Below are 18,711 nucleotides of genomic sequence, written 5' to 3' on the forward strand. Positions count from 1 at the left end.
ACCCCGCTCAGCTGAAGGGGCACCTGCGGAGCCACCAGCCTGGCTCCTCTGGAGCTTCGGACCACCTCCCCCCTTACCTCCCTTTCCCTGCAGGACCTGGAGTGCAGGAGCACGAGGGTGGGCCCGAAGCCGGAAGTGGGCTGGCCGAAGAACTTCCGGGCCTTGGCCTCTCCCAGCCCCTCCCTGCTCCAGGCAGCTTGGCTGATCAGACACTGGCCGGTGAGCTAGCGGCAGGCCTGAAGTCTGTCCCTCCGCTCCGCGTCTTCACATCCTACACTTTCATCTCGAGTGAATTGTCGAGACAACTAGTGTATGATAGCAAAGAGTCTGTAATAAGTTATTTGCATGGATAAAAAAAAATTAGCCGTGTTGCCAAGCGAAGTGTACACAAGAGAGAACGATTTTGCCTTTCTGAAGGGACATGCGCACGTTCGCAGAAGATCAGAGCCAGGAGCAAAGCAAACGGCCTGAGATGCATACAGATGCGCCCCATCCGTGGTTCATAATGTGGCTGCACACTAGAATCTCATGGGGAGCTTCATGAAGTACCAGCGCCCAGGCCCCCCCTCTCCTGAGATTCCAACTGTGTTAGTCAGGGGTGAGTTCTCAGCCTTGGGATTTGTAAAACTTCCCCTTCCCCAAGAGACTTCAAAGGGCAAAGCTGAGGCCCTTGCTCTATGGTGGGGGGGGGGGGGGGGGATGGTGGTGGTGTCAGGAGGAAAACTCAGGCAGAAGTTTTCCATCAGAAGGCGGGCTGGTCTGGGGCGGAGCTTCTCCAACCTTATGGTGCTCATCTCCTGGGACCTTGTTAAACTGCAGGTTCTGATTCAGTGGGTCTGAGTGGCTCCCGGGACTCTGCATTTCTAACAAGCTCTTGGGTGATGTCTGCGCTGCTGATCCAAAGGACACATTGGAGCGGCCAGGGGCTGGACGACCTTGAAGAACCTTCTGACCCTAAGATTATATTGTTGTCTGGAATGAGAACAGCACGGCTCCAGGAGATATTTTTCCAGGGAGGGAGCCCGAAGGCTCGAACCACAGGGTGCCGTTGGCCTAGCCCTGTCCTGCTGATGAACAAGCTTGCCGGGAGCGGCACTCCCTTGGCCTGCAGTTGGAGGAGTCAGGCTGGGGCCCAGCAGAGAGGCGGATGTGCTTGGGAAACAGGTCTGAGCCCAGAGGGAGCCCAGACCCCTGCTCGGATGCTCGGTGGCTGCGGCAGCGCAGGCCTGGTGCAAGCTCGGGAATGAGGCACGCATGCGAGGCATGAAAAAGGAAGAATCAGAAGGAGACGTAGGATATTTAAGCATATCAAATGGTTTCAAACAGTACGTATTTTACATTGAAAAACTTGTGAAACTGTATTTGGATAAAAACACTGAAGAGAAATCCGGTAAATGCATGTAAAGGAAAATCACATTCGTGCAGAAGTGGCCAGGGCCTTGAAGGCGGAGGAGCTGTCTACCAGGGGCCTGATGTGTTTTAGGGGTGAGGACGGAACCGTTCTGCATCTAGACTGTGGTTTTCCAGTTGTCTGTGTGTGTCAACTTTTTTACAACGGTATGTATACTACATGTAACTCTTACCTCGATAAACCTGAGTTTAAAAATGACACATTATATCTTTTCTACTCTTAAATTTGTTCTCTCTGTATTTCCTTAACCACATTTCACAGCTAATATTTCCTGACTGTGTAGTCAGGCCCAATGCTAAATGCTTACGATTACGTTGAACCATTTTGCCAAATTGCCATTTTCATAGGTCAAAACATGAAATATTGGCTATTCCATGTGATTCAATCTAGTATTTACTACAAACCTTTGAGGTGGATACTATTATCATCTTCAGGTGAGGTGCAAAATAAGGTTCAGGATGGTGAAGAGATTTGCCACAAATCCCAGTGAGGAGCAAAGCCAGTCCAAATACATGTGGGCGATCAGCAAAGAAAAGTGGTAAAACACAGAGATTCCCCACGAAAGAACAAGGACCGTCCACAGGACCGTCCACCACCCAAAGTGATGACGTGCTGCTGTGTTATCATGAAACGTTTTCCCAAGTGTTCAGTAAGACTGCTCTGATGCCTTTTTCTGACGACTGAAGAAGAGAGATGCGACACCGAACACATGCAGTGGAGCTAAGAATGAAGATTCTGTCTTACTTCAACTTGCCAGGCATTTTGAGAACTGAAAAACAGTGTAATGCTATGTTACACACTAACAGTTTTAATTTTCCCCGCCCCCCCTCCATCGTCTCCTCCCCTCACTTTCTACCGCTTAATACTGGAGTCAACGTCACATATTAAAGATGGCTGTTGACAATTATCCCGAGTTTCCGGTGCAATGGAGCCTAGCAACACGGGTGTCCGAGTAAGTCATTACCACCTTAATTTACCCCCAGGGTCCTCTTCTCTTCTCCCTCCTGTGAGTCATGGATAACTGTCGGCCTCGGGATGAATTCAGTGTGAGAAGTGGGGGACCCCCGTGGCAGAGATCATTCCAGCTGCCAGAGAGGCTCGATAAGCCCCCAAGAAGCTTTTGAAAAGTCAAAAAGCTCTTTCAAAAGGTCTTTTCAAGTCATTTTTCCTGTTTGGCCCCGCAGAGTCATGACGCACCTTTAAAGACAGGGGGAGCCGGAGACGATCAATCCACTGTTAAGACACTGACACTATTAAGACAGGATTACGCGGCGAAGAAATTGTGAAGCCTTTAAGTTTTTCATGTGCGGCCAGAAGAAACGAGGGAGGTGGCTTTTTAAAATTTATTTTTATCTGGATAGCGTTAGGGGGTACATCTCTTTTTTGTTTTGTTTTGTGTTCGATCAGGGAGTTCACCTTCAGTCCACAGATAATGAAGAGATCCGGTGAACTTCGTGTCTTTTTTGGTGCAAAGTTGTATCCCCAGGTCCCGCCAGGCTTCCAGGGTTGGTGGGAAAACCCAGCTACTCACCCGGTAAAGACTCCGTCCCATTACTGCCCCTATTCCGTGAGTGAACATGGAGGAGCCCAGCCAGGGGGACTTCCGAAGTAGTTCGGCTGCACTTGCACTGGCACTCTAGAACACTTTCTGAATGGACGCCAGTGGCCTCTGAGGGGCTGCTTTTAGGCCGGAAGGATCGCTAAAGGTCGTTGCATTCCCCCCCTCATTTCACAGACAATGACATGAGAGCTTAACTGACTTAAAAGCACCCAGATAAATAGATAATGTTGGATGGAAAATCACCCTAAAGCCCTGCCCTTTAAAATAGACCAGTGACCTCCCACTCTGCCTCTCCTAGAGTATCACTTTGGGGAGCTTTACAAATCCTGATGCCCACGCTGCACCTCAAGTTAATTAAAATGCAATCGATGGAGTAAAACCCCGGGCATCAGTGTTTTGTAAACTTTCAGCCAGGTCCCCGCGTTCACCCTCCAAATGCACAGGCTGTTGGGCAGAGCCTCGTGCTGCTGTGATTGGTCGTTTACTCTTAAAGGGGCAACTTGTCTGCGTGACCAGAAGCATTTGGCGTGCATGGTCCTGCACACGCTCCAGAGCAAATTGTGTCCTTTCAACCTTAATGACAGGTGGACGTCGTGAGTACTATTTTACGCATGCTTTCCGCTCTCTGACTTCCAGGCTCTTGGTAGGATTATACTACCTGGTCCGTCGTCACTGAGCGGCATGTGACCAGTGCCTGCCCATGAGCTGTGAGCGAACATGGCTCTGGGCTGGAGCACCTAATTGCTGGTTCCAGCCCTTCCAAAGCTCTCCTTCCCTCCGTCCCAGGGATCAGCCTCGCTCCACAGACTGATCATGCTGTAGTCCTGGGTCGCAGAATGAAGTCAACACCCTCAGTGGGAATGTCGCATGGATGAAAAACAGACCTTGGTGATTTTAAGCCACTGAGCTTTTGAGATTCTGTGTTACTCCGATTCACTACATAATCCAGAGGTTACGATTATGTGGAAAGTAAATGATCTTCAGGAGCAAGGTAAGTCTTCTCCCCCAAAATCAGAATTCAAGATTTCATTGGGCATTTTCCCCCCTTTTCTGTTGAGGCTGGATCATAAGTATTTATTTCATCTTGACCCCGGCCTTCGGAGGGCCCTGTCTTGTTTCCAACACTGACACGGCTATTTCCACGCACCATCCCAAGTCAGCGAGGAGAATCGCAGGGAGGAGTCCCAGCTGCTGGGCGACAAGCAGCTCCCTTGACAAGCTGGTGCCACCTCGAGGCACACGTGGGGCTTCTGCTCCCCTGACTGCTGCTGTGACACCTCCCAGTGGACTCACGCCTGGACTCATTTTTGTCCCTTTATGCTATTGAGTTGTTGCTTTAAAGTTGTTAAAAGTCTCCAACGAGAGACCATTTGCTAGTAGAGTCCATCTGGTTATGACTTAAGATCCAGATCGCCGCAGACAACCACTCGGGGTCTGAATAGATGACCTCTACCTTCCTTCTTGGACTTGCACATTAATATTCTTATTCCCGAATATGATACCTACCCCTTTTTCTTCTTCCCCAGAAGTTACGATATTGACAGAGGCCCACTGGAGCCAACGTATATAAAAGGACCATCTTGGAGGAAAAGCTCTCGTGTCCCCAACTCAAGCCCTGCAGGTGGGAGAATCAAAAGGCACCAGCGCCAGCTGTGGGCTGAAATCCAGCCCAGACGGGGAGGACTAGGGTATGGGAAACTGAGGGTGAGAGTCACGTGGAAAAGTGACCGAGAAAAGGCCGAGGAGATAGCACACCATCTCTAACAACCCCCACCCAGACAATCAGGGACACGTGAATGTCCCATGTGGTCTGACACAGCTCAGAGTGCAACCCAGCACTGTGCTGGGGGGGGCAGGGGGGAGGGGGGAGGGCTCGTTGTCCTAACAGCGAGCTGCTTCTTCACCTAACACGTGTGAGTCTGTTACCGGAGCGCTGTTCCTCTGCACTGTAGCAACAGACTTCTAGCTCAGGGTGGCCCTTCACAGCCGCCTTTGACTCTGTAGGGTCTCGTTTTATGTGGTTGATGAAACGGATTCATTTTCCAGCATTTACCTTCATTCCTCTGATTCCTCTAGGAAACGTCTCCCCACCCTTAGTGTCCAATCCTGAAACCAGTGGAGGCCCCATAACTTCCAGAGTTTTAAAAAATGTGAAGGAAGGAGGTAAAGGTAGTTTGCAAAATAGTCAAGAAGGTTCTTAGGATTTTATTTTTTTTTTCTGAAGAAGGCATCTATTTCTATTGACTGAAGTTAAGATCCTTCAGGTTTGCTCCGAAAAGACGCTTGATGAGTTGCCGTAGCCGGGCCGCTACCCCGGTGAGAGGAGAGACCACACTGTCTGGAGAGTGAGAAGCCTCCAACTCAGGTCCCCCCTGTCACTCACCATCCCTGCAACTGTGACAAAAGTAGGTGTACTTTCTGACCTTCAGTTTTTCATTTTGTGAAATGGGATAATAATAAACCTGTTCTAGCTTAGCTGTGGCATTGGGGTCCAGTTAGTTAACATACTTTTCAAACTCTAGCCTTAGTATTATTATTGATTTGAGGGCGTCTGAAGGTTTAATCATAATCACACCAAAAAATGGGTTTTGAGAAGCAATTAAAAAAAGTATTGTGATGACTGCCATTTACCTTCAAAATGTCCAAATTGACAATGTTCTCTAAATGTGTGCTAGTTTTCACAAATGCTCGGAGGCTATTATTGCCCTACAGGGGCGTGCACGTTTCAGGGATGGCATCTAGTCCTTAGTAAGGAGGCCACATGCCAGGGCAGCTGCTGTCAGCACTTCCGCCAACATTATCTCTGATCCGCACCAGAGGTTTTGCTAATTAGCAATATGAATATTAACAATGGCTTTTCATTGCTGAAAATAGTAGTGCTTGATGGGTATGTGGCCTGGCTAGTGCAGCGGTCAGAAAACTTTTTGTAAAGCATCAGATGGTAAATTAACTTTGGCTTTGCAGGCAGATAACCCCCGTCACAATCCCTCAAACGCTGTCACTGTAGCACAACATCAGCCGTAGGTTACACGGGAATAAAACTTTTGTTCCAATAAAACTTTATTTACAAACACAGGCACAAACCAGATTTGGCTTGTGCACTATAGTTTGCCAACTGCTAGGCTAGACAGGTTTAAGAATTTAAATCTCTTCACACATTAAAATGGTTCCCAAGGTTGAATTCCAAAATAGTCCTACATTCATGGCTGGCTTGGAGGATTCTGGTTATCTGAGGGCCACTTACAAGGTTAAGCGAACCCTGCGTCTAGGATGTCATGGCATCTGCGCCAACTATTCCATTTAAATGGGGACATCCAAAAGGACAAGGGCCTGAAGTCGGTGTGCCGCGTGCAAAAGCGCTGCTCGTCACGTTCCTGCAGGGGCAGAGTTTGTCTTTCTTGCTTTTATTACCCCTAGTGCAGCGATCGGACTGGAGGTGTGGCGAGGGCGCCTGCCTCTGACTACGGACAGAAACCCAATAAAAATAAAAAGAACCCGGGGACCCTACGCTGCCAAACGGGGTTAGGCCAGCTCTCAACACAATGAGAAAGGAGACAGACAGGAGAAGAGCATCCCCGTGAATCGAGGAGAGAAGAGCTGGTTCTGGAGAAAGGGACGAGACCAGCAGAAAAGCCCTGCTCCATGAAGGCCCAACCACCCAGAACCCCGGCCTCCAGAGCCACAGGGGACGCTGTCTCCCTCCGCGGGTGCCGCCGTGGCTGGAGAGCCCCCACCCCCAGATTCCGCAGCGCTTCAGCTCAGGGGGAGGCCGCTCTTTGACTCGGGGCAGCAATTTCTGTTACAAAGCTTGCTATCGTTGGCACAAGGGCCGCTGCGAATTATGGTACCCGCTTGGAAAGGTCACCTCCTTTCCAGCTGCTGACCCCGGGCAGAGTGTCCGTCGCCCCTTTCCTAGGGGCTGTGAGGGCGAAGGGAACGAGGCCGCCGAGGCCTGGCCCTCCGCCAACACTGCGAATGCCGGGGGTTCACCGTTGCGCCCCACGCAGTGCCATCCGGCTTCTGTCCCATAGCGACCCCGTTTCTTCCTCTTAATTTATCCAACCTCTGCTCTTCCCTTTGTGCTTTTATTCACAAAACTCTACGATTTTAGGGCAGAAAAGGACATGCAAGATCCTCTAACCCAAGTTCCTCATTTCATTTTGGAAACCTGACCCTTGACCAGTGAGAACGTTTGGGAATTGTTCCTTATCTACGTATTTCCATATGGAGACATAAACCGCATGCATATTTAAAGCAGGCTTTAGAATTCTGCGGCCAACCACAGGGTCTAAAGTGTGTTATTAATCTATTCCAACCAAAGCATGGGTCAAAAATAGTTTAAAAATACAGGAAAATAAAGTATGGAGTAACTTTGTCAACAGTTCAAGTCACTGTAAGAGGCATTTTTCAGATAGAAATAATATTTGCCTCCCCTAAGGCCTGGGGCGCCCAGCTACTTCATGAAGTAATTTCTGAAAAGCCCATTTATTTATCTATTCAATCATCAAATTTCCATCAAGCACCTCCATGGTTAGGGTTTCCTTCTACGGTTTAGACTAATAATGATAAATGTAGAACTCCCGAAACTGTACCTCTGGCCGTATCCAGCCCCTCCCTTTGCACTTCCGTTTTGCTCCTCAGTTGTGTAGGCATTGCCAGCACTTCACTCGCTCAATGAATATTCATGGGCCCTGATTCAGTGTCGGCTACACTTCTGGGCACCTGGAGCCACAGCAGAGAGCACGCCAGAGCAGCCCGCCCAGCTTTTAGGAAGCCGATGTTCTAGTGAAGTTTGTGAAGTTAACATTCCCTGGTGCCTAAACATGTTGAAATCTAAATGCATTGAGGTTCCAGCCGTGGCTGAGTTCAGACTGTTTACCGGGCATCCTCCTACGCAGCCTCTCTCCATCCCTCACAAGCACCTTGGGAAGTAAGAGCTGCTATCTTGCTTGTGTTCCAAGGTGGCGCAGCTCTAGCAGTGAGGGCTGGAGCCAGACGCCCAGCCTGGATCTTCGCACTCCAGGCCCAGGACTGGTGCTCCTGCTCTCTCTCCTCCTCTCTCCCCTCTCCTCTCCCTCCTCTCCACACCCCCTCCTTCCACAACAGCACCATGATCTTGTCCAGAGAGTCACCCTTCCCAAGCCACACGTGTCTTGGCATCTTTAGCCAGGCTGGCCTTAATTCTCAGTGCCTTGATCTGCTCCTCTCACCCCTCTTACCCCTCTCCCGTCCCCGCCACAAGCCCCAAACATCTCTGCCTCTTGCCTGTTGTTCTGCTCAGCAGCGTTAGGTCCTGGCCACTGCTGCGTCCACCTGGCAGCCCAGCCCAGAGAGGCCAAGCAAATCATTGGCTCCGTGCATCGAGGGGCTTCTTTGGGAGATTCCCCCCTGCAGGTCACTGAGAGACATTATCATGCAATCAGAGTCCTTTACAGTATCTCTCAGATATAAAATGCTTACACCTTCTGCTCCTGGGTGTTCAGCTGGCACGCTCACATGTGCCAAGTGACATCACTGGGCAAATATGCTCTTGGAAATATCACGACGGCCAAAGATTAGAAACCACTGGATGCCCACCGACAGAGGCTGGTTGCACAGAGCATGGTGTGTCTGTAAAATGAAATACTACATAAAAAAGGAAGTTCTTGCCCTCGCTGGCATAGCTTAGTGGATTCAGCGTGGGCTGCAAACCAAAGTGTCACAGGTTTGATTCCCAGTCAGGGTACATGCCTGGGTTGCAGGCCATGACCCCCAGCAACCGCACATTGATGTTTCTCTCTCTCTCTCTTTCTCCCTCCCTTCCCTCTCTAAAAATAAATAAATAAAATCTAAAAAAAAAAGGAAGTTCTTTAGGTATTGTTATGGAAAAGTCTTCTAGGTGATATTGTTACATTAGAAAAGTTTCCAAGAGTATTTTTGGCACAACATTTGCACAGAAAAACAAATAGGTGCAATTATATAAAAATACACAGACTACTTTTGAAAAGACCCACAAGAAATGGGGAGCAGGGACAGTTTTCCCTGAAGGGAAGAGGAGCCTGGGCTCCTGGAAGGAAAGGGAAAGGGAAGGACTTGCTTTCTCACCAGATGGGTTTTTTTTAATGCTGTTTGGGTATTGTAGGCATTATATTATCAACTCAAACAATAAATCAAATTATTAAAAAAACTGAAAAATAAGGTGCCCATAAAAGATCTGGGCAAGTTGAGAACAAAGATGGTTTTAAGTCTCTGATGCTTCCTCGGAGTGTAAGTTCTGGAAGCCTGGGAATGCCGCCACCGTGCTTTGCTTGCCCGTACGTCTATGTAAGAGGCTAAAAGCCAAACGGTACTGAAGCATGAGCACCTACAAGGGGATGCAGGTTCAATAAGAATTGCCTATGTTACAGATGTGCCTTGGGTTTGAATCTCTATAATCACCAACCTCATTAGGCTTATAAACCCACTGCTCTCTGAAAATGTACAAGCAAATAATTAGAACACCATTAGGAGCCCATTAAACTAGAATTGCAGAGATTCTTCCTGCTAAACAAATCAGGAAAAGAACAGGAAAGAAAAAGTCATTTCCGGTGAAACTTATAATGAGAAGCCTATGCCTGCCTGGCCACTGGTAATCACAGTCTTTTAACTCACTTAATTACCAACTTAAAAAAACGAATGCGGATTTTTCAGATACCACGGCTTCTGCACTGAAAGAAATATCAATTTGAAAGGAAGATGACAGCGTGCTCTTGCGTGCCCACGGCCCCCTGCGTGACGCCCAGCAGCTACAGAGCGGGTTGGCCGTCTTCTCCCACGACGCGGTGTGGGTGGGCAGATGCCACTCTGCCAGCTTCGTGAACAGCCTCCTCCAGCGGAACTTGGACCCGGCCACAGAGCTCTGGGTAGGAATGCTGGGCGGTGAGGTGCTTTCGTCCCCTGGAACCAGTGGGCGTCCTCGCTGAGGGTCACAAGGGCCTAGGAGCCGATGTGGCCGGCAGACACGGCAAACCAAGATTCTGAACGTCACTGTCACCACGAGTGTTAGCCTCCTCCCTCCCTCCCTTCCCACCGCAGAGTAGCAGCCACAGACGCCCAAATCTCTGGAGCAAGCGCCCAAATCTCTGTGTGGTTCCCGCTCATATCGAAGGTGAATTGGTGCGAGAGGCCAGAGAGGAAAGGGAGGGCTTTGCTGCCAGCACTCGTTGGTACTCAGGATCCCCCCTTCCGTCGTGTGGCCCGGCCAGCCCCAAGGCAGCAACCGAAGGGGCTTGTGTCGGGGACCCCCGTGGCAGTCTGGTGCAGCTTAAGGACCATTCCCAGAATAGTATTTTTTAAATGTTATTTTAAAATGTAGAAAACGAATTACTTCAGATTGCAAAACCAATGCTACTAGTGAAATGCAGCTCTCACAATATTTAACAGACGGTGTCACGTGCACTTTCTGCTACAACGAGAACTTCCCCGGTGCACGTGGTAAGGACGCCACAGCACTCTGTGACCTCATCAGCAAGGACATTTCAGGGCCCGGTATGAAACGCCTGTCACTTCTACTGGTGACAAAGTCATGGACACTGTTAATTAATTCCACTGTAGATGGTCGCTTTCATTCAAAATGTAAGAAAATACTACATTTTAGTTAGCTAGAGAAAATAGAAACTAATTATTTCCCCCATTTAACGTCTCAGATCCCCTGAATTCTGTCCACAGGCCTCTTTGGGGGGGGCCGGGTCTGAGGACCTCAGGTTAACCCTGTCTCCCCCGGCTCCTCCTATTCTAGCGGGGACCCTGGAGGACTGCGAGGGCGGTGGGAAGGGTCCGGTGGCAGCTGCAAACGTCCCATTCAAGTCAGACTCAGGTTGTGCCTCACTGCCACAGGCTGGGACAGCAGGCCCGCTGGGAGCGCAGGAGGAAAGGGGCAGGGGCTTGGGGAGGAGCGCGGCCTGCCACTGGGACTTGGGGACCTGGGGACCTGAGGGCGTGGAAGGCAGTCCTGAAATGGTGCTTAGTGTGCATTGCAGAAAAGGAGACGCTTCTCAACAAAAAAAACAAGCCTCTTTTCTGGATACTTGGACTTGAAGGGAAATGATTGGATACCGATGAGCTTTAAGAAAAAGAATTTATGGCACACTTGGTAATTTAGACACCAAGAAACCATGCTTTGGGATCTGAGCCCCAGGACAAAGCTGCGCCTTCCAATGGAGTGTCCTTGGAGGTTGCCCTTGACCCGCCTCTCAAGGTCGGGTCTCCCTCTGGGCGGACGGGGTGGCCTCAGAGGCACAACACGAGAGGGTAATGGGGCAGAGCAGACCGGAGCGCCGACCTGGTTTGAAGACTGAACTTGCAGGTCCTCTTCTCCTTCTCGCACGAGGGGGAGCGTATGCGTGGGGTCATTGACCCTCGCCCTGGGAACGTGCAGTCATTCCCCGCAGGCAAAGCTGCGGGCGGAGCGCTGCTCGGATCTGGATCCGAACCAGGAGCAGGTGTGGACGCAGCGGGCCGGGCCTCGGCATGGGTCGGGCGTCCCTGTGTAGCCCAGGCCACCACGCAGGGGCCTCCGCCCACCGGAAACACACGTGCCCCTTTCCAAACACGCAGGCCTGTGCTGGTTCCGGAGGGGCGCCTCCCCCACGGCCTGACAAACCATAAATGAAAAGTTAACGCAGAGGAGCACAGGCATGAGGCCCCACACGGGACTTGCAGTGTGGGCGGGTTCGCTGGGGATGCCCGGGCCTGCCGAGGCCTCCGCTCCTGCGCAGGGGCAATGAGGAAGGCGACAGGGTGGCCTCCGAAAAAACCATTTGTCCCCGGGACTAAGAAGAAAGGCCGGAGGCCTGGGAACCTGTGTGGTGGCAGCTGACCCATCACCCATCCTCAGGCCGCAGCTGATCCTCCACGCCCCCGTCTGCCCGTCTGCCCCTCGCGGTCCGCGTGGGCGTGGGGCTCCTGCTGGGGGGTGAAGAGCACGCGCAGGCACAGCACCGCCAGCGGCGTTGGCGGGGTTACCTGCTCCCCGCAGCGGTCCGGAAGGGCGCGGGAGTGGAGAGCTTTCCTTTACCCTTTCGCTGACTCTCAGGGAGTTCAAATACCAGTTTATGTAGAAAAACAAGTAACTCCAGTGGAGCATAAACACAGTTCACTTAATTACAGTTATTTATTGTGTAAACCTACTTTATACATATTACAGATCCCACTTCGTAATTATACTACTGCCTGCTCCCAAACTCACTGGCGCTGTTCCATAAACTCTGACGGGACTCATTTCTCAGTCCTGCCCCAAGTGAGCGGTGGCTGCAGACACGGGTGGCCTCGCTTTCCCGCCGGCATCATCGGGAAGTGCGCAGGCGCACATCAAGCAAGTATGAAGCACTCGCAGTGAGTGCACACACACAGCTCGAGGGGGCACCCAAAATAAACCCGGGATTATCTCCTAGAGGGTGGCCCCCTTGTAATACAGGCCCCCCCACTATAGGTGAGTGTTCTAGGAACCCATGGGTATCAGTGCACCAGCTGGTGGAGTTGCCAGAGGCTGCTTCAGCTTCAGTGAACTTTTTTGAAGACTCTCTCACCATATCTGTCCATTTCATGAGGGTGGTGTATTAGTGCCCCCACCCACACAGTGTAGAGTTTTCAGCAGTTTTTGATCAAAAACAACACGACCCCCAAAGCCCCACCTCCCTATTCACCCCATCTCCACCCAGAGTGACTTTGTTTTTCCCCCAGGTGAAAAAAGTCCTCAGAGGGAAACGTTTTGCGGATGTGGAAGAGGTGAAACAAAAACCAGCGGTAGCACTGAAAGCCATTAAAACAGACAAGCTCAAAAACTGCTTTGAGCAGTGGAAAAAACATCTTGATAAATGCATTGCATTAAATGGAGAGTAGTTTAAAAGTGACTGAAGTTCAAACATCTAAGAATGAACACACAAATTTTTATAAGTAAATGCTGGATGTTTTTAGTGCCCCCCCCCCCCACCCCCATACACCGCACTAAAGGCAGATCACACACTATCCTGGACCTGGTGGGGTTTAGGTCAAGGCCAAACACCCATGCCTGTGTCTGGGGCCCCGTGAGGGTGGTGGGCACACAGTGCCTGGCTGTGCGTCCACCCGACTGGCCGGCTCAGGAGCCAGCGTGAAGGCTGCAGAGACTGTCAGCTCACAACTGTGCAAGGGCTGATTGCTCAGCTTTTGGTTTACCAGAAACCTTCATACTGTTCTCCCGCCCCCCTCTCCTTACTAGGATTGCCCCAAGAAAGTGAGCCTTGTGGTCTGCAATTTTACTTCTTTGCAAAGCCTTTAGTGGGGCAGATACTGGAAACTATTGGGGATAGAGGGGAGGGAGAGAGAACTGTTAGCTATTTATTGTGACTATTCTCACTGACATTGATTCATCCTTACGGCCAGTAATAAAATGTTTCCCATATGTGCGAAACGTTTCCCAGGCCTTACAGCACTTTCTCTCGGCACTTTCTCTCGGCACCTTCTCTCTCCCTCTCTCTCCCTCTCTCTCTCTCAGCCTAGTTCCTTCCAACACGGAGAGGAACGAAAGATCAGCAAATTCAATGTCTCTTTGCCATTACAGTGTGTTTGCTCACATACACTTTGATGTGATCTTCACAACTTCTCATGAATATGTTTTTACTTTCCTAACGAGGAAACTGAGCACCAGAGAGGGTAAGAAACTTGGCCAGGGCTGCACAGCTCCTCGGTGGCAGAGACACCATTCTCCAAAGGCAGGTTCGTGACTCATGCCATCAGCTTCGGTCCCCCGGAGCTGCCCCACCTGAAGTGGCACATTCCTCAGCGTCAGCTGCTGGCTTCACTGAGGGGCCAGGTGTGGGGTTATGCTGAGTGATAGCTTTAAACTATCTTCATTCCACAGCATTCACCTCAGCAGCGATTAGGGAAGAGATTCAGAGACGCAGAATTGAGACAAAAAAGCAAATACAGAGGTGAGGGCGTTGCTCCCTTGGCTCAGGTGGAGAAATCCCCACAGTGAGCACATGTTCTTTGGACTTGATGTAATCCTCCTGCTAGAGATCGCTGCGCCTTGACGTTTGCAGATTTTGAAGGACGCCTTATTTCTGACCTTTCAAAACTTGCAAACTTTAGACTACTTGTTGTATGCAACCATGAGCTATAGAAATATCTACAAGAAGAAATGAGAACAATTAAATAGGACAACATCAACTACCTAACACTGTGCAGGGCACACGGATGCCCGACACGCCTGTCGCCACTATTGTCTCGGTTGTCGCTGTGGTTGGAGTGACTCTGCTTTTCTCCCGACTGCGAAACAGCCAACTGTGTTTCTGTACCTCTGACACAACACACGGAGCGCTCCTTCTGAAATTTCACACCTTGTTGTTAAAGATTCGGGCAGTGACTGAAGAAAACTAAGCCAACTTCCATAAAAGCCCATTTTGACGTAGAATACGTTATAGTCACAATGTTTGGACATGCCAACTAGAGTTGCTACTCAACAGGAAGCGGATTATTAGAGAAGGATCATTATGTGGCCAGCTAGAGTCGATAAACGGAGACAGTAAATTATGCCAACTAATGCATTTTGGTTCCCTCTCTCTCCTCCCTGCCTCCCACTCCCCTCTGCTGGTCTCTCTCCCCACTCCACATCGGTAAAGAGTCTGTCACAGTCAAATACCTTGGAAGGTGAAGCAGACAGCACCTGTGAGCAGTAATCGGATTTGTATACAGTGACTTGGTGGACGTGTGGTTTCCCAGTCCTGCCTTTGGTTGAGGATTGCTGTTCCCGCTGGGGTTTGAGAGTGGGAAGCCACTCCCCCAAATCTTCCCGGCCCCTGAATTTTCTCCACTGGGGGTTTGCACTGGGAACCATCCTCTCTTTTCCCAGAAGTCTCTTTAAAAAGGCAAGCAGCCCTGGGAAGGGTGAGACACCAGGCCCTTAGGACATGGTATACAGAGTGTATGTGATGCTTTCTTCTTTGATCCGAGCTGCCAGAGCACTGTGAGAACGCTGAGCAAAAGGACGAGGAGGTGGGAGGAATGGGGGAGGGTGTGGGGGAGGGAGGTCCCCAAAGGTAGGCATTCTTTCCCTCACCCTTTGCCCGGGGCCAACCCTAGCTCTGAGATTATCTGCGATTAAAAAAACACCTTCCAATAGCACCAAACTGAACTTCTGACCCTCCCTGAAGACCAGCTGACTTTTAAAAGCAGGTTTTCCAGAAGGATGATCAAAGAAATAAACAAATGGGTTCAGAGCCAGCGACTCCAGCCGGACTCTCTCCTCTTCCCACGTGAAACTGACCGGCCTGCAGCCTCTGCACATGCGCAGTCTGCCCCAGTCGGTCCGTGGCGGAGACTCCCCCGGGGTTGCGAATGACCTACCTTCCAGGTGTGTTCTGGATCTGTCCTCTCGCACCTTCTCAAGGACTTTGCTTCTGTGGTTATTTTTTTGTTTGTCCACCTTTCTCTTTCTTCTATCCATTTACTCTCAGCAGCATGCGCACACGTGCGCACACACACACACGCACACACACACACACCCGCACGCCAGCCTCGGCGGGGTCTCCTGGGTCCATGGCACCCCCTTTCAGAGTCCTTTGCAGGCCGCACCTTCTCTCACAGTTCTCCGAACAGCGCCGCCCGGGGCTGCGCCTCTGCTCCCTCCCCTTCCCTCACTGCCCTCCTCTCCCCATCTCGTCCAGCCCCTCGGCTGCAAGCAGCATCAGTATGCAGACGACGCGCACGTGTACAGTTACAGCCGTGACCTCCTTCCTCCTCCCACACCGGCATCCCTCTGACCGGACCTATCCGAGTGGGCGGCTCGCAGGGTCCGAAAGGGAACGGTGGATGTCTGCGTCTCCCCAGCACAAAGCTGCCCCTCCCTGCACCCTAACCATCTCAGTGAAGGACTGTTCTCGCACCAGGTAATCAGGTCAAAAAGCTAAGAGAACTCTTTTGGTCTCACCTCCCTGCATGACACATCCGCCGGGAGGGCCGGTCAACTCTCCCTCCGGATCACACCCCAACCATCCGCAAGCCTCTGTCTGCACTGTCGCCGCCGCGTGTGCACCATTGCGATCTTTCTCCAGCAGGCTCTAGGATCCCACACTTCCCTCCACAGCCCGTTCTCCACGAACCTGTCAGAGTTGCCTTTTAGAAATGGAAACAATGGCACGCTTTCCTTTTCCTAAAGTGCTCCAGGAGCTTCCCATGGTACTTAGAATAAAATCAAAACTCCTCATTATGGTAACCAGGCCTGCCATAAAGATTCCCTAAAAGGACATACATGGAAAACTCCTAAGCTCAGTGGCACAGGTGCAGATAATAAGAGATTGTCCCAGTGCCGACACAAAAAATTCCCTGTTCCGTAACTCAAACGTGACACTTGGGTGATGCAGTCTCCTTAAGAGCAGGTCGAGGCCCCGTGGTAGTTGGGCTTCCCCTCCACATGGAGGCTGGGTTCCAGGTGGGAGCACCAGGTGCAATGCATCCTTTTTATGACCCAGGCTTGGAAGTCACAAAGCAGTTATTTCCACCACGCCGTGCGGATTAGAGCAGTCAGAAACTCCTGCTCAGAGGCACGGGAAGGGGACGCAGAGCCCTCGCCTCAGAAGAACTTGTGGGACCCGTGTACCGATGGGCGTGGCCCTCTTCGGGAAAGACTGACTGCCCCTCGTGCGGCCACGGGTGTGACTTCACGTTGTGAGGCCAAGTTCTCTTTTAGTCCAATGGCTCCCAGTTCACATCCTGGGGCGTCAGTGGACACCTCTGTATTTGAAGCACCCCACAAAGACGTGGAGGTGCTCTGCCTCCCCTGCAAGTCTGAGCACCTTCCAGGGCACAGGGAATTGCAGACTGATTCTATGAGATGGGACAGTTGGAGCTGGAGCGGCTGGGCAAGCCGCTGGGAGCTGCTGACTTGTGGGACGGACTTTGAGAAAGTTTGGGGCACTTGGTTTTTCCTTGATGTGGATCCTGAAGAGTTCTTTCTGGCGGTGGGAAGTGGAGGGGGTGGGACGGGAGCAGAGGGGGACCGATGAGGCCAGGCAGCGTTTCCCTAAGTGTTGCTGGTGGACCGACTGCGTGGGAACCAGAGTCACCGGGAATGTCTGTCCCGGTGCAGGGTCCTGGTCCCACACCTCCCGAATCAGAACCTCCGGGAGTGAGCCCAGGAACCCACAATCCAACAGCCTTGCCGTGGGTGCTTATGTGTCAGAACTGGGAGAGTTCGTCCCCCGAGCTTTAGCAGAGCCAAACACTGAACACCAAGAGCTGCAGTGGAGGAAGGGCGGATATTTTACTGATAAACGGCACCAGCCAGGACAGGAAGTTAATGCTCAAAAACTTGAACTCCCAATGGCCTGTGGGTGACCGGTTTTGTAGATAAGGGGAATGAATCATTTCTCTAGGTCTTGAGGACAGTCTGAGGTCTGCTCTGGTACCCTCTGTCCGGTCTCATGGGCGAGTAGCCAGGGGTCACTCCATTAGAGGGCTCAGGAGCTGAAAGGTAACGTAGGTCAAGATGCTACCTGTAGCCTGTAGAGGTCCAGACCTAGTGACCAGTCAGTAGTCAGGTCTGGACTAGTGTCTTCTGCTGCCCTGGGGGTTACTGATTATCCAGGGGAAAGGCCAGGTCTGGGGTGGGGGGGGGGGAGGAGGGGGGAGAGATTGACTGACTCCAGAGCTAGGATTTCAAACTAAACTCAGCCAAGGTCAGAAAGACCCTCTGTCTCACCGAGGTGCTGCATGATTTGAGAATTACTGAGACAGCTGATGGAACTAACTCTGGTTTGTAAAACTGAGCCCGGCTTAGATATGTGAAACTAGCAAAAGGGTCCCCGACATCTGTGTGTCACCTGGATGGAGCTCATCAGATAAAGTGGACACTCTGGCAATGAAGGAGACATGAAAATTTAAGTTTTCCTCAAAATAAGAACACAATTTCGGGGCCAGTGACAAATGGGATCTCCAAGACTTCCATTTTCACCCTTCAGACGTGATTCAGCAATAGTTTGCAGCCTCCTGTCATTGTCACTTTCGATACATAAATGTTCCCAAAAGAAAGGTTACAGTTGACTCTAAAACATCCCTCCCTCCATCTGGGGCGGGCAGTTAGACAGACACGGACAGGGTGGGGACCACAGGCCAGGTGCAGAAGGTCACTGGGGCAGAGAGCACAGGGTGCCTAGCAATGGGCAAAACTGGAAAACAGGACCTGGCCCCCAGGGTGACCTTTCCTCCCCGAGCGAGCATGCCACTGGTCCTGCGGTTTAGACCCCCGACCTTTCTTGTCACTGGTCCCTCCTCTGACCTTTCCTCCCCGGGATGTTGCTAGTCATGCCGTCAACCCTGTGGAGGAGGAACCAGGGTACAAAGAGCAGCCTCATCCACTCCCTTTGGGCCCTTGTACAGCCCCTCCCTTCAGCACCAGCCTTCAGGGATAACACCCAGGCCACAGCTGTGTTCCAGCTCCAGGCCCAGGACAGCAGCAGAACCGGACAAGCGAAGCCACGGCTGACACCAGGACCAGCTGCATCGACTAATGGACCACCCCCTAAACTCCCAACCTTAAGAGCCTGAGGATGGAGGCCCCAGGGTGCCCCACCTTCAGGGAGCATGCCCAAGCCTCCCCCCCACACCCTTCTTCCCCCAGGCACCTCGCCCCCGCCTTCCTCTCCCTCCTGAGCTCCAAGGGCCCTTCTCCTCCTTCTTCTGCAGCTTGTTCCCGAGCCCAGGTCTCCACCGCTCACTTCTACCTCCGCGGCTTTCTAATGAACTT

The sequence above is a fragment of the Phyllostomus discolor genome, chromosome 3 (assembly GCF_004126475.2).
Source record: "Phyllostomus discolor isolate MPI-MPIP mPhyDis1 chromosome 3, mPhyDis1.pri.v3, whole genome shotgun sequence".
NCBI lineage: Eukaryota > Metazoa > Chordata > Mammalia > Chiroptera > Phyllostomidae > Phyllostomus > Phyllostomus discolor.